Source organism: Petaurus breviceps, unplaced genomic scaffold (genome assembly GCF_028583685.1).
Source record: "Petaurus breviceps papuanus isolate PSGF00001 unplaced genomic scaffold, PetGlider_PUasm1.0 90723, whole genome shotgun sequence".
Lineage (NCBI taxonomy): Eukaryota > Metazoa > Chordata > Mammalia > Diprotodontia > Petauridae > Petaurus > Petaurus breviceps.
Window position 1 is genome coordinate 3438337 of NW_027187323.1, and position 13238 is coordinate 3451574.

The following is a 13238-nucleotide window of genomic DNA, read 5'->3' on the forward strand; positions in this document are numbered from 1 at the left end:
TCTCACACTTTCCCAGTCACCAATGGAATGAATTAAGGCTTGCTCCCAAGCCTTTTAGCATAATGTTTTCAGTAATGCTGTCAGATGCCTTCAATGAGGATGAAAATGGCATCAAGGTCAGCTCTTGTACTGACAGTAAATTATTCAACTTGAAAAGGCTGCAAACCAAGACTAAAGGAGAGGGAGAGTTGTTGCATGATTTTTTGTTTGCATATGACTGTACATTCAATGCAGCCTCTGAAGCTGAGATGCCACAAAACATGGATCAATTCTTTGCTACTTGTGCTAATTTTGGCCTAACAATTAACAACAAGAAAACAGGTTCTCCACCAGCCAGCACCACACCATCCATAAGTGTAGTCAATGGTTACAGCAAATGGAGATGTTTTGAATGCTGTGGATAAGTTCACTTACCTCGGCAGTATACTTTCCAGGGATATACACATTGATAATAAGGTAGATGTACTCACTGCCAGAGCTAGTTCAGTGTTTGGGAGGCTCCGAAAGAAAGTGTGGGAGAAAAGAGGTATTGTTAGACTGACTACCAAACTGAAGGTCTACAGAGTCATTATGCTGACCTCATTGTTGTATGCCTGTGAAACCTGCAATGTAAACCAGCACAATGCCAGGAAACTGAATAGTTTACATCTGAATTGTCTTAGGAAAATTCTGAAGATCACCTGGCAGGATAAGATTCCAGATACTGAGGTTTTTTTATCAAACTGAACTGCCAAGCATTTAAACTCTACTTCAGGGAGTGCACCTCTGATGAGCTGGCCATGTTGTCTGAGTGTCAAACGTATACTTGCCAAAAAGACTATTTTATGGAGACCTCACACAAGGCAAGTGCTCATAAGGTGGTCAGAAGATACTTTACAAAGATGCTCTCAAGGTCTTTCTGAAGAACTTTGGAATTGACTGCATGTCATGGGAGATGCTGGAAAAGGATTGTCCAGCATGGTGTACCTGTGTCAAAGAAAGTGTTGTACTCTATAAGCAAAAGAGAATTGAAGTAGGTTTAAAAAAATGTGAGAAAATTTAAAGAATCCACCCCAAATGTTCACATGAACTATTTCTGCCTAACCTGTGGTACAGTCTTCCAAGATCATACTGTTCTGATCAGCCACAGTCAGACACACTGTAACTTGACTCTAACATAGTGATGTCATTTTGGTTCCCTTAAAGAATGAAGGACAACAACCAACCAACCAACTAACTAACCAACATCGGAATAAGATGTGGAAGTAGAAGTTTAAGAAGAGAATAGCTGTAAGCTTTAGAAAGACATAGGACCCACAAAGAAATTACCTCAGCACCATGGAATGATATAGTCTTAGCACATCCCATATTAATCTCAAGTGGCTGGAGAAGTTTAGGGCCACTTCTTGTACCTCTAAAATAGATGTAAGTTTGTATGTGGGTCAACACCATGAATGATAACTAAAAACTGTCTGATTCTTAGAGTCTTGTGGGTGAGTTTGCAAAGCCACTGCCAAAGTGGAAACAACAAACATTTATTAAGCACCTAACATGTGCTAGGCACCAGGATAAAGCAATCCCCATTCATAGGGAATTTACATTTTAATGAGACAAGTATATTTAAAAATATGCTGAATAAATGAAAGCATATAGAAAATCCTTAAATATAAGGTAGCTTGGGAAAGAGAGCACTAGTAGCTAGGGAGAATCAAGAAAATCATTGTGTAGCAGGTATTACGTGAGCTATGTGTTCAGGAATAGAGGGTTATCTGAAGGAGAGGAAAGGAGAAGAGGCATGTGGGTCAGTCAAGGATGAGACACAGAGATGGGAAATGAAATGTTGTGCATGAGAAAGAGAAAGGCCAGGTTGTTGAACTGCAAAATATAGGAAAGGGGATAATAAACAATGAGGCTGGAAAGAGAATGTGAAGCCAGTTTAAAAGATAGAGGAATGTATATTTCATCTAAAAGACAATAGAAAGCCACTGGAGTTGATTGAGTAGGGAAGTGACATGGTCAGATCAGCACTTAAGAAAATGAATTAGGCAAAAGTGTGTAGGAAGGACTAAAATGGGGAGAGACTTAGGGTGAAAAGACTAGTAAAGAGGTTGTTGCAAAAATAGAATGGACTGAATTAACATGATTGCTGCTCGAATAACAAAAAAGAATCAGATGCAAGAGATATGGAGGTAGAAATGGAAAGATTTGGCAACTGATTACATAGATGGGAAAGGAAAGAATAAGAAATCCAGGTTAATGCCACAGTGACAAAGCTTGGAAAACAGAAGGATGATGTACTTTCAATAGAAAAAGAGAAGTGTGGAAGAGATGAAGGTTGAGAGTAAAAAATAATGATTTTGATTTTGGCATACTGAGTTTAGATATTTTCAGAACATATACTTTAAAATCTCCAAAAGGCAAGTGTTAGTGTGGGACTAAATCTCAGGAAAGAGAATGGGGCTAGATATATAGACCTGGGAGTCACATGCATTGAGATGATAGTTAAATCCATGGAAGTTGATGAGGAATTCAAGAGAGAAATCATAAAGGGTGAAGAGAAGAGAGCTATTAATAGAAGTTTGGGGGTGTAATGGTAATAGAAATTTGAAGATCTTCCCTGCCCCTTAACAAGCTGAAGGGCATTTGAAGATCTTCCCTGCCCCCTAATAGGCCGAATGTAATCACATGGATTCTGTGGTGGGAGGAGTTTGCTGAATGGGTGGAGCAGAGCCCAGAGGAAGCTGGGAGTCAGAGTAGTTAGAAAGAAGAAGGAGAGAAGATGCAGCACGGAGAGAGGTAACCTTGTGAGTGTTTGTTTGTGGGAAGGCTAAAGGATGGTGTGGCTCCCTGCCATGTTATGGGGTATTAACCTCTTTGGTGCTATGATGGATTTGGCTTTCTGTTATCCGAATAATATTTTGCTTTTGTCTTCTACATGGAGAGTCTGTTATATTTTGTGCTTCAAAATTACACTGGCATATTCATAGTCACTGTCAGTGGTGTGAATATTTTGTTGGCGCTACAGTAGGGGGTCAAAAATAGGGAATGATATACTGAACAAAGGAATCTGAAGAGAGTTCAGTCAGGTAAGAGGTGAACCCAAAGAGATAAAAATCACTAAAGAAAAAAAAAAAGAAAGAAATTAGTATGTAGGAACAGAGAGTGGTAACTATTGTCAAATAGAACATAACAGTCAAGAAGGGTTTTAGGACCAAGAAAGAACTGTCGTATTTCATAGTTAAGAAATTACTGGTAACTGGAGAGAGAGGACTTTTTCCTCCTCTTTATTTAATGGGATATCATGGTAAAATAATTTATCACTCTAGTGACCAACCTACTTATAGACAATAAGCTTCTCTCTATATAGCAAGAATATTCCTGGAATGCCAAGTATATAGCCTGTCACTATGACATCACTCAAACTCTTTCCAGCTTTTCAGAAAATATTAGAGCTTGGGCTCCACTTAAATAGCTTTTCTGTACTTAGGATTACTTTAATCATTACTTGAAGATGCACGAAAGTAAAATTCTTGGATTAGAGTCTGGAGGCAGAGTTCATATGCATATACACACATATGTAAACATCATTCAATTATTATTATCTGGGTGATTTGTAAAAATTCTTATTTAAATCAATGCCTAATAATTCCATTCTCATATTAAGGGTAAAGTCTGGCACACTGTCAAGGAGTACATTGATTGTGTCATAACCAGAAGAATGGTCATATACAGTAGCAATACAAGAAAGGGAGAAAGGCAGGGAATGGCATAAAGGCAGTTTGGGCAAGAATATGTGACTAGGGACGTGTCTGGATGGTGCTGCGACTGAAGTAAATTAACATTAGTGAGAGAAATTATTATTATATTTTATACTAATTATTATATAATTATTATTATATATTTTATACTAATTATTGTACTAGGACTGAGGATTTTCCCATTTTCTAATTCCTCATCCAGAAATCAACCAGAGTGGGAAATCTTTTGCAAAGATTTATCCAGGCCAACATCTAATCAGAGAGTAAAAGAAATTCTAAGTTTGGGCCAATGGAAGGATTCTTGTTTATTGTATTTAGTTAGATAGGTCTGGGGTTGTCCTTTTGTCAGACAGGTGATATGGAAATTGATAAGGCTCTTTGATCAAGATTTGGGTGATCCAAATCATGTATTCCATGACCCCAATTGTAATACAGTCCAGCCTCTCACTGTAATATTCATTTCTCATTAATTGTTAACCAATCAGTTGACTGTCATCCTCAGGAACATCTACTCTTCCAAGAGACCACCACCATGGTTTTTGTTCTAAGATATATTGGTCAAATGACCATCCTTTTATTAATAAACCTTCTAGCCTTATTAATAAAATAATTAAGTAACACAGAATCTCTCTTTCTCAAGCTTTTTTAAATGCCATATTAGGCAACTTTAAGAAGGATGGCATATTTGAGGACATGGAAGTAATAAAATAAATTACTAAAATACCTTCCATTTCAGTTACACTTTACAGTTGTAAAAACAATTTCATATACGTGATGATCAAATTCAATGTGTTCACCAACAGTGCTATGTGGGACAGGATTCCTCTATTTTAGAGATGAGAAACTGAGGCTTAGAAGGGTTAAAAGAGTTATCCAATATTATACAGCTTGCAGATTACTTGCACATTACTTGCAACTCACAGTCCATAATTCTTTGTTTTACATACTGGTGCTTGGTTCCCTTCTCATTAAAGTTATATTAATTCTATCTCCATGATCACGTTTGACCACTCTGCCCCACCTCTCATTTTGTTTAAAAGAAAAGTGCTAGGTACTATAGGCAAGTTCTTAGATTTAGCTGTTTTTATTTGTCTAAGATGCCAATTTGCCTTTTAAGTATGAAAATCCTTATTGGAAAATGGAATCTAGTTAGACAAAATATATTCACACATATACCCGATTTTTTTCAACATAGGTTAAAAATAAGTGTAAGTAGGAAATAACTTTGTGAAAAGAGAACTGCTATAGCAAAGTTCTTATCCTTTTTTGTGTCACAAAGCCCTCAGGCAATCAAATCTATTCAGACATCTCAAACTGGATGTTCATTAGAGATCTTAAACTCAACATGTCCAAAACAGAACTAATTATCAAGGGCAATACTATCTTCCCAGTCCCTCAGGCTCACAACCTAGGTGTCATCTGGATTATTCAATATCTGTCACCCCTCCTGCCCCCATCTCCAATCTGTTGCCAAGGTCTGTGGACTTCACCTTTGAGTAACATCTCTCCAAGAGGTCTCCTTATCATCTCTGATACTGCCACCACTGTAGTGAAGACCTTCATCACAACACACCTTGAATACTGCAATAGCCTGCTGGTAGGTCTCCTGGCTTCTGCAAATGATACCAATTCCAGGCATCTTTTCTGGCTGTCCTCCATGGCTAGAATATTCTCCTTCCTGAACTCCATCTACTGACTTTCCTGACTTAAGTCTTAACTAAAATCCCAACTGTTATAGGGAGACTTTCACAATTCGTCTTAATTCTAGTACCTTGGTTATTTCTTCTTGTTATCTCCCTCATTAGACCAGAAGTTTCTTGAGGACAAGGGCTGTCTTTTGCTTTTTTTTGAATCTCCAGCACCTGAAACTTAGTAGGAATTTAATAAATACTTATTGATTGATTGGCTGAAGTACTTACTAAAAGCTCAAAACTGTGCAGGGCACTTTGGGATGAGAAGAGCAGAGAATTTAGACCTAGAAAGACCCTTAGAAATGTGGTATATAAAATCATTACAAAAAAAGCTGCTAGTCATAGAGAAGTGTACAATTTTTGGGGGGAAATAAGAGTTTGGACATAAATTAAGTAAAGAACAAAGAAGTATAAACTAATGAAGGCATCATGGCTAAGTCAGAGGATATTGTTTCCTACCCTGGTTCTGACAGTTTTTATTTGACTTTCAGCAACTCACAAATTTCGTTAGTGCTATTTTCCATACCTATAAAATGAAGGTAGATGATCTTTAAGATCCTTTTCCAGATTTAAAACTAATTCTAAGTACTAAGTTGCATGGCCATTCTATAAGCACTATAATTAGTAGAGATTTTCAGGTTCTGAAGTAATCAAAGGCAGCTTCAGATAAGAAGACTATTAAAGACTGGATGAGATTCAATAGGCAAAAAATATGAAAGGATTGCAAAGTGAATTGTATGAGCCAAGATATAGGGATGAATAAGAATGGTGTGACAGTGTGTGTGTATGTGTGTGTGTGTGTGTGTGTGTGTGTGTGTGTGTGTGTGTGTGTGTACAAGTGTGGAGAGGTGACATACAGGGGTGTGGGGGGAAGAAAATTTAGGGAAACTACCTTTATTTGTTTGGAGGAACATCTGAGTTGGGGAATAGTAGAAGATAAAATACATTAGATGGGCTGGGGCCAAGATATGAAGGGCTCTGAATACCAAGCTAAGAAATTTGAACTCAATGTGTTAGGTCTAAAGCAACTCTCAAGTTTTGCTAGATATTCCTTCAAGAAACATTTAAACTTATTATGTATAAAGCATGGGTCTAGATGAAAGCGGCTTTTATGAATTTTTATTTGGCAGTTTAGGTTTGAAGAAAAAATGTACAGTTGCACATGCAGAAATAACATATCAAAATAAAAACAGGAAATAAAAAAAATTTGGGTCAGGATTATAGCCCTACTGACCATTTAGCTTAAATTAGAAGTTCTTATATAACCTTCATGTTGAGAGTTGGGAGAAAGTAGTACTTGAGGGTGAGCTCCCAAGGAATGCAAGTAATGTAAAAGAGAGGATTCCCCTGAATATTCTGACAACAGAAGCAACTTGGGTCATTTAACAATTTATTAAATTAGATATCTTCAATTTAAATAAACACCAAACAAATGGGCACGGTAATTATCATGTAATAGAACAACAAATAAAAACAATTTTTAAAACAATCTGTTATAAATATTTTATGAATAAATCTGAAGTACTAATGAAAAGATATTCCATACTCTTATGGATATACAGTTACTAAGTCATTTTTATGTGAGACTGAATAATATTTAATTGATAAAGTACCAAACATTAAAACTTAGTATAATTTTTTAAACCAATAACACACCTACACCTATATATGTTATATACTACTCTAGAAAGCCAGTACTATTTCCATTTAAATTTCTTGGACTAGCATTTAGCATTGACCTGTGTGTAAACAGGTACTTAAGAAGGGCTATTTTCAAGATGAATCCAAGTACACATGAATTTGTGTAAATCGGGTACTCTACTCTTGACTTTTAAAATGTTGTCCTAAATCTTTAAAGAGATTTCTATAAAAGAACAAGATATTGTTTATGAACACCAAAATGGCCATTGTATGCTTTCACTAAAAAGTAAGTTTACCTTAGCCATATTGTCTTGGAAAGACTGTTAGGGTGGGATTATAGAAAAAGCAGTCTAATTTGTAACTTATGAAATTAAATGAAACTCTGTGAAAAATACATAAGCATGGATGTCAAAAGAATATTAAATAAGAAATAAGTTCAGTTCATAATTCTAGCATTGTATTCAGTATCTTCAAATGATCCAAAAATAGAAGGTTAAGTCTCCTGTTCTTAATGAGTTTTCAATCCAAATGGCTGAGGTTGCAGTCTAATTATTTTTTTAAAAGTCAATGTCTGAAAGAAATTTTACAAGTGGCACAAAATGAAAATAAAATCAACAATACTTGTTAATCAGTATCCAAGTTGTTTAACATGGACAAGGCTGTGTTAAATATTGAAAACATTTATGATAATATTTACCTGATTTGGACTTTTTGTTATTTGGATCTTGGGGATAAAGTGCATTTCAATGTTATTTTACCTTTACAGAAAGGTTCAAGAAAACTAAATTTAAAGAGCGACAACTGTGGGAAGAACACCATATGGGCCACTGAAAGGAATTACAAAACAAGTTGGAAAACAGTTCCTGACCCTAAGGATATAATTGGCTAGAAAATACCCATAATTTTATAGTACTTAGCTCCTCAGGAGGGCCATATCACATACAAGAAATCTTTACAACTCAGCTAAGGTATTATCATGACTAAGAAATTTGGTTGGTAAGCTTCTTTTAGAAATGAAGGCACTTATTAAAAAATCCAGGAAGATAATAATGAAATGAAGCAGAGTAGAAAAAAAAATTATAGGGATTTTTAAAATACCAAAGAACACAACCAAAGGCAATGATGTTACACAAGGAAATGGAACGGCTGACAACATTACTGAAATGTAAAAAAAGCTCAGAACATAACTGAAATGCTTGTGACAGTTGGACATGGAGAAAATGCTTGAAGTATTCTTAGAAATACTGAAGAAAAAACAAATCTAATCATTATATTTTAGGAAACGTGCAAAATCTTTAAAAAACACACAAAAAGTAATCTTCTGAAAATAAACAGATTTCAGAGAATTGTAACAAGAAGAAACTCCAAATTCACTCACCCAGGCACATTATCTTCAGACTTCAAAACTATGATGACAAAAATCTTTCAAGCTGCTAAAAGAAGAAAGACATAATCACTTAACAAAGAAGAATCAAATTGTGTTATCAGAAAAATTTTTTTTGACAAAAACCAAAAATGACCAAAGAAATTGGAAAAAGGTTTATATAATATGGATTTCCAATACAGTATCAATTACTAAGTAAAGTTAAGAATTCTTTTTAAAAATAAAAACATACACTTGAAAACCCAGAGAAGCTTAAAGAATATGTAGAGCAAACTACATGACCTTAAAAAAAAAGTCTTATTTGAAATAGCATGAGATATTTAAGAGCTTAACTGTAGTTTTAAATAGTGATTATTTAGCTGTAATCTTATAGCAGAGATTTTTTCCATAGGATGATAAAAATAACTCAACTTATATTGGCTAAATTACTAATATAGTTGGTCTGGAGGAAAAACAAGTATACTATGGCAACAAAGAGATAAATAATGAAAAAAATGAAAAAGTAGAAGTGCTTTACAATGATGTAGAACTTAAAAAGGTGGGTGAATAAGGAGAAAAGTCATTGTCAGGATTACCCCCTTCATAAAAGAGTGGGGAAAAGATGAGTTTATATGTACTTGAGTCAAAATACAAAGTGTAGTACTCTTTTTTTTCCATGATTGTTAGTTTTTCACTTAGGACTAGAAATAGTTTTTTTTTTTTAAGACATAGATTTAAATAGAAATAATGGAATAAATGTTATCATGAAATATGTTAGATAAAAAATATGGAACTACAATTTAAAAATATGACAAAGTGAACAGCAAACTAGAAAGCACAAAGAAAATTTTAAAAATCACAAAAATTAAAAGCACCACCAAAAAATGGGGGCACTAATTTTAAGGGTTTTTTTAGAAGTTGTAAATCCAGACCTGTCACTTGATTCTGTGTTGGAAACTGGGTATGGAAGCTCCCCCCATCTTTGCACAACAGCTAATCCTACCTGATATTGTTCTGAGAAGATTCCAGGGACAGGAGGAGTTAAGTGATTTGCCCTCAGTCATAAAGTTAGCTTGTATTAGAACAAAGACTTGAAGCCCTGTTCAGCCCAAGTCAATACCCAAGGGTAACAAGCCCTTTTCCCATACCCCACTCTACTTTCTTTAATACATATATATATATATATGTACATATATATATATATTTATATATATGTGTAGCAAGTAATATAGCAATTAAGGTTATAAAGATGAATCTTAAACTTTAAGAATTATGAGAAAACCAGTAATAATCTGGAGATTTCAGCTCATGCACTCTTAGAATATAATGAATTAAGCAAAAAGATGAGTAAGAAATAATAGATTTGAACAGGTACTGAATGAAATGGATTTAATAGATATATGGCATACTTGATGGGAAAAATAATCGCATAATAATTTCCCCCAATAAAGGTAGAACATTCACCAAAAAATGATCACCTTCCAAGCCATAGCAAAGTCTTAGTAAAATGCACAGGAGCAGAAAATTTACATATTACTTTTATAGAGCTTCAGGATAAAGATATTAACATGGTTAAAAAGTGCACTGGAAATTTTTTTAAAAAATGTTTTACTGAATAATGACTTCTGGATTAAGAAACTATATTTAAATGCAGCATATTACATCATAGATAAGACAAATGTGAATATAGCATATTGAAATTTATAGAATATAATGAAAACAGTGCTGACAAACAAATGTATACCACTAGTACAACTAGTACTACTGCTACTACTCCTACTACATTAGAAAGAATATAATTATCAGAGATTACCTCTACATAGCATTATACCAACATGTTTTAGAATTAAAATGAAATAGATATCTATAAATATGTGAACACATACCAACAAGGCAGTAAACATAACTGACCAATCTAATTTCATATGGAAAATGGAAATAGGCCATTCATTAATAAATGATTTACCATGTGTTAAAAAGGTGCAAGGACATGAGCTCAAATGATCATAGGAATAAGGTCTGGAAGGTTCTAATGAAAACACTGAATCCAGCTTGCTGATTTTAAAGATGAGGAAACTAAGGCACAGGGAGATTAAAAGGTCTGGTCTAAGATTACACAGGTAAAAATTACTGGAGACTTCCAAGCCTTCAAAGAAAAAAGAAAATTGTATACAGGTTCTTAAAAATCAGGAAAAGATACATGTTTCTGTTTATTAATTAAATGTGGTTATATAACTTTAAATATGGTAGATATAATGCTTAAAAAGAAAACTAGGAGATAGTGTCAGTAATGAACAGTTTTTTGAAAATTATTCAATAAAATACTGGCAAACAGAATATAGCAACATCTATAAAAATTATTTATTATAACCAATTTGAATTTATATCAGGAATGCAGAATGTTTTACTAATAATAATCCTCTGTGGACAATATAATCACCTAAGTAAGAAAATAATAAAATTATTATTATAATAATAAATGAAGAAAAGACTTTCATTAAAATTTAATATTCAACCATGGTAAAAGCAGTAATCTAATAATTTTTATTTAATATGTCAAAAAATATTGTATATTAATACAATCAAGAAACATTAGAGACAATTTTACCAGAAGTTGGTAAAATCAAGGGTACCTAATTTTACTGGATAAAGATTATAAAGTTTAAGGAAGCAGAAACAAATTAATATAAATTGAAAGAACACTTGAACTGAACTGAATAATAAAAGCCTGGAGCTATTTATACAAAGACTTATAAAATTGACAAACCATTAGTAAGTTTAATAAAAAATAAAAATAAATTCAATGAAATTACAAATGAAAAATGAGAGATCAAAAAAAGCAGTAGAGAAACTAGGAATATCAGGGTAAACTACACAACTGAGAGTTATGTTCTAATGAATTAGAGATTGTAAAAGAGAGAGATTATTACCTACAAAAATATAACTCACTAAATCTAACACAACAGCAAAAATAACAATTATAGATCATATCTGCCAATGGACATATAAATTTTATCAAATATTAGCAAAGAACTGAGAAAAGTATTAAAAATTATTCAGCATTAGCAAGCAACATTTTATACACATAAAATGGCTAGCCTGACATTCCATCACAAATTATCAAAATAACACAACACCATAACCAAGGCAATTAAAATACTATCATATCATCATCATTATCATCAGGAGCCAGGTTCTGGAAATGTTAAGAAAGGCAAAACCATGGTACACATCATCAAGTAACCCACAATGAAGGAGATGTGCAAAAAAACCCAAGTGCATGCATAGTTAAAAATGTAAATGGAGGGGAGAGTGCTCTTAGCAAGAAGGCAGTAGCATTTGTAGGGCATGGGAGAGTGAAGGGGAAACAAGAAAGGCTGTTTGCAGAAGGCAGGATTTGAAATGAGTCTAGAAGGAAGCCAAGGAAACCAAAGGAATAACCTGAGGAAGGAGAATATTTCAAGCATGGAGGAAAGCCAGTAAAAAGGTACGGGATTGGGAGACTGCGTATCATGTGCAAAGAATAGTAAGAATGCTTGTGTTGCTGTATTGCAGAGCACACGAGGGGAAGAAAATGTAAGACTTGAAAGAGAAGAAAAGGCTAGATTGTAAAAGGCTCTACAAGCAAACCAGATTTTGAATTTGATAATATAGAGAGCCACTATAGTTTGAGTAAGGTTGTTGATATGATCAGACCCACAATTAAGAAAAATCAATTTGGTGCTGATTGTAGGATCTTATAGAGTGGGCAAAAACTTGAAGCAGGGAGGACAATCTGAAGGCTATTCAGTAGTCCAGGTGTAAGTGCCCATAGTAGCTTGGCAGCTATGTGAATGGAAAGAAGGGGATGTATAAAAAAGATGTTGTGAAAGAAATAGGAAGGCAGAGTCAAGATGGTAGAGTATAAGCAAATCAACTGAATTCTCCAATATTTCCTTCCAAACAACTTTAAAATAACTCCTCAAATTATATTTTGGAATTGCACAGTCAACAAAAGGTCAGCGAGAGAGATTTTTCCAGTCTAAGAAAACTTAGAAGGTTGGCAAGAAAGGTCTGTGACGCCTGGGTTTGAGTTGGTCTGGAGCACTGCAGTAGCAAACGTGGCGTCTTAGAGATGGCTGGGATAACGGCAATAGCAGTTCCGGGAACTCTCACACCAGAGATGATAAGGGTCTTAGACAATTGGTCAGAAAGAGATTACAGGGGACTCTATGCTGGCAGTTAGTGCAGCTGGCACTGACTGGCAACTGTGCTGCCATAAGCAGTTCCAGGTGGCAGTTATAGGGCAAAGAGGAACACTTGTAGTCAGTCACAAGGGAGCAGGGGAGCTGGTCTCAGTTCTAAAACCAAGAAGAACACTACCACTTGTGGTTGCAGGAAAGCAGGAAACCTGGTCACAGTTCTAGGGCAAAGAGAAGTGCTAGTGCTTGTGGCTGCTAGGAAGCAGACATACTTCCTGGATAAAAGCTAGAGCACAGATCAGGAGAGTAGGTATGACACCTCTCATTGGATCACACCACCCTGGAAGGACCAAAAACTTGCAGACCCCCAAAACAACAACAACAAAAGTTGGCCATAAAAAGCTACTACAGAGGTGGGAAAAACCAAGACATAAACTCAGAAGAAAACAATGTGAAAACCAAAGCCTCAGAGAAAAATGACAATTAGGCCCAAGCCCAACAAAATCTATGGAAGAGTAGGGGCGGCCAGATGGCTCTGTGAGTAAGAGCACCGGCTCCAGTGTCGGGATGACCTGGAGATTGAATCCCGGGCTCAGATACTTAGCACCACACCCAGAAATAACTG

The 13238-nt window shown here is 34.9% G+C and overlaps 1 protein-coding gene across 6 annotated transcripts in view; it reads right to left on the minus strand.

Moving 5' to 3' along the window:
- MBD5 (methyl-CpG binding domain protein 5) overlaps window positions 1–13238 on the minus strand; it is a 445570-nt gene that overhangs the window by 321882 nt on the left and 110450 nt on the right. For 4 of the 6 annotated variants that reach the window (XM_069066734.1, XM_069066730.1, XM_069066732.1 and 1 more), the window contains exon 2: window positions 8448–8502. The gene's annotated coding sequence lies outside the window, so the exon portion shown is untranslated. Of the gene's footprint in view, window positions 1–8447; window positions 8503–10398; window positions 11679–13238 lie in introns of those variants that run through there. The other 2 variants (XM_069066731.1, XM_069066733.1) reach the window with 1 other exon arrangement.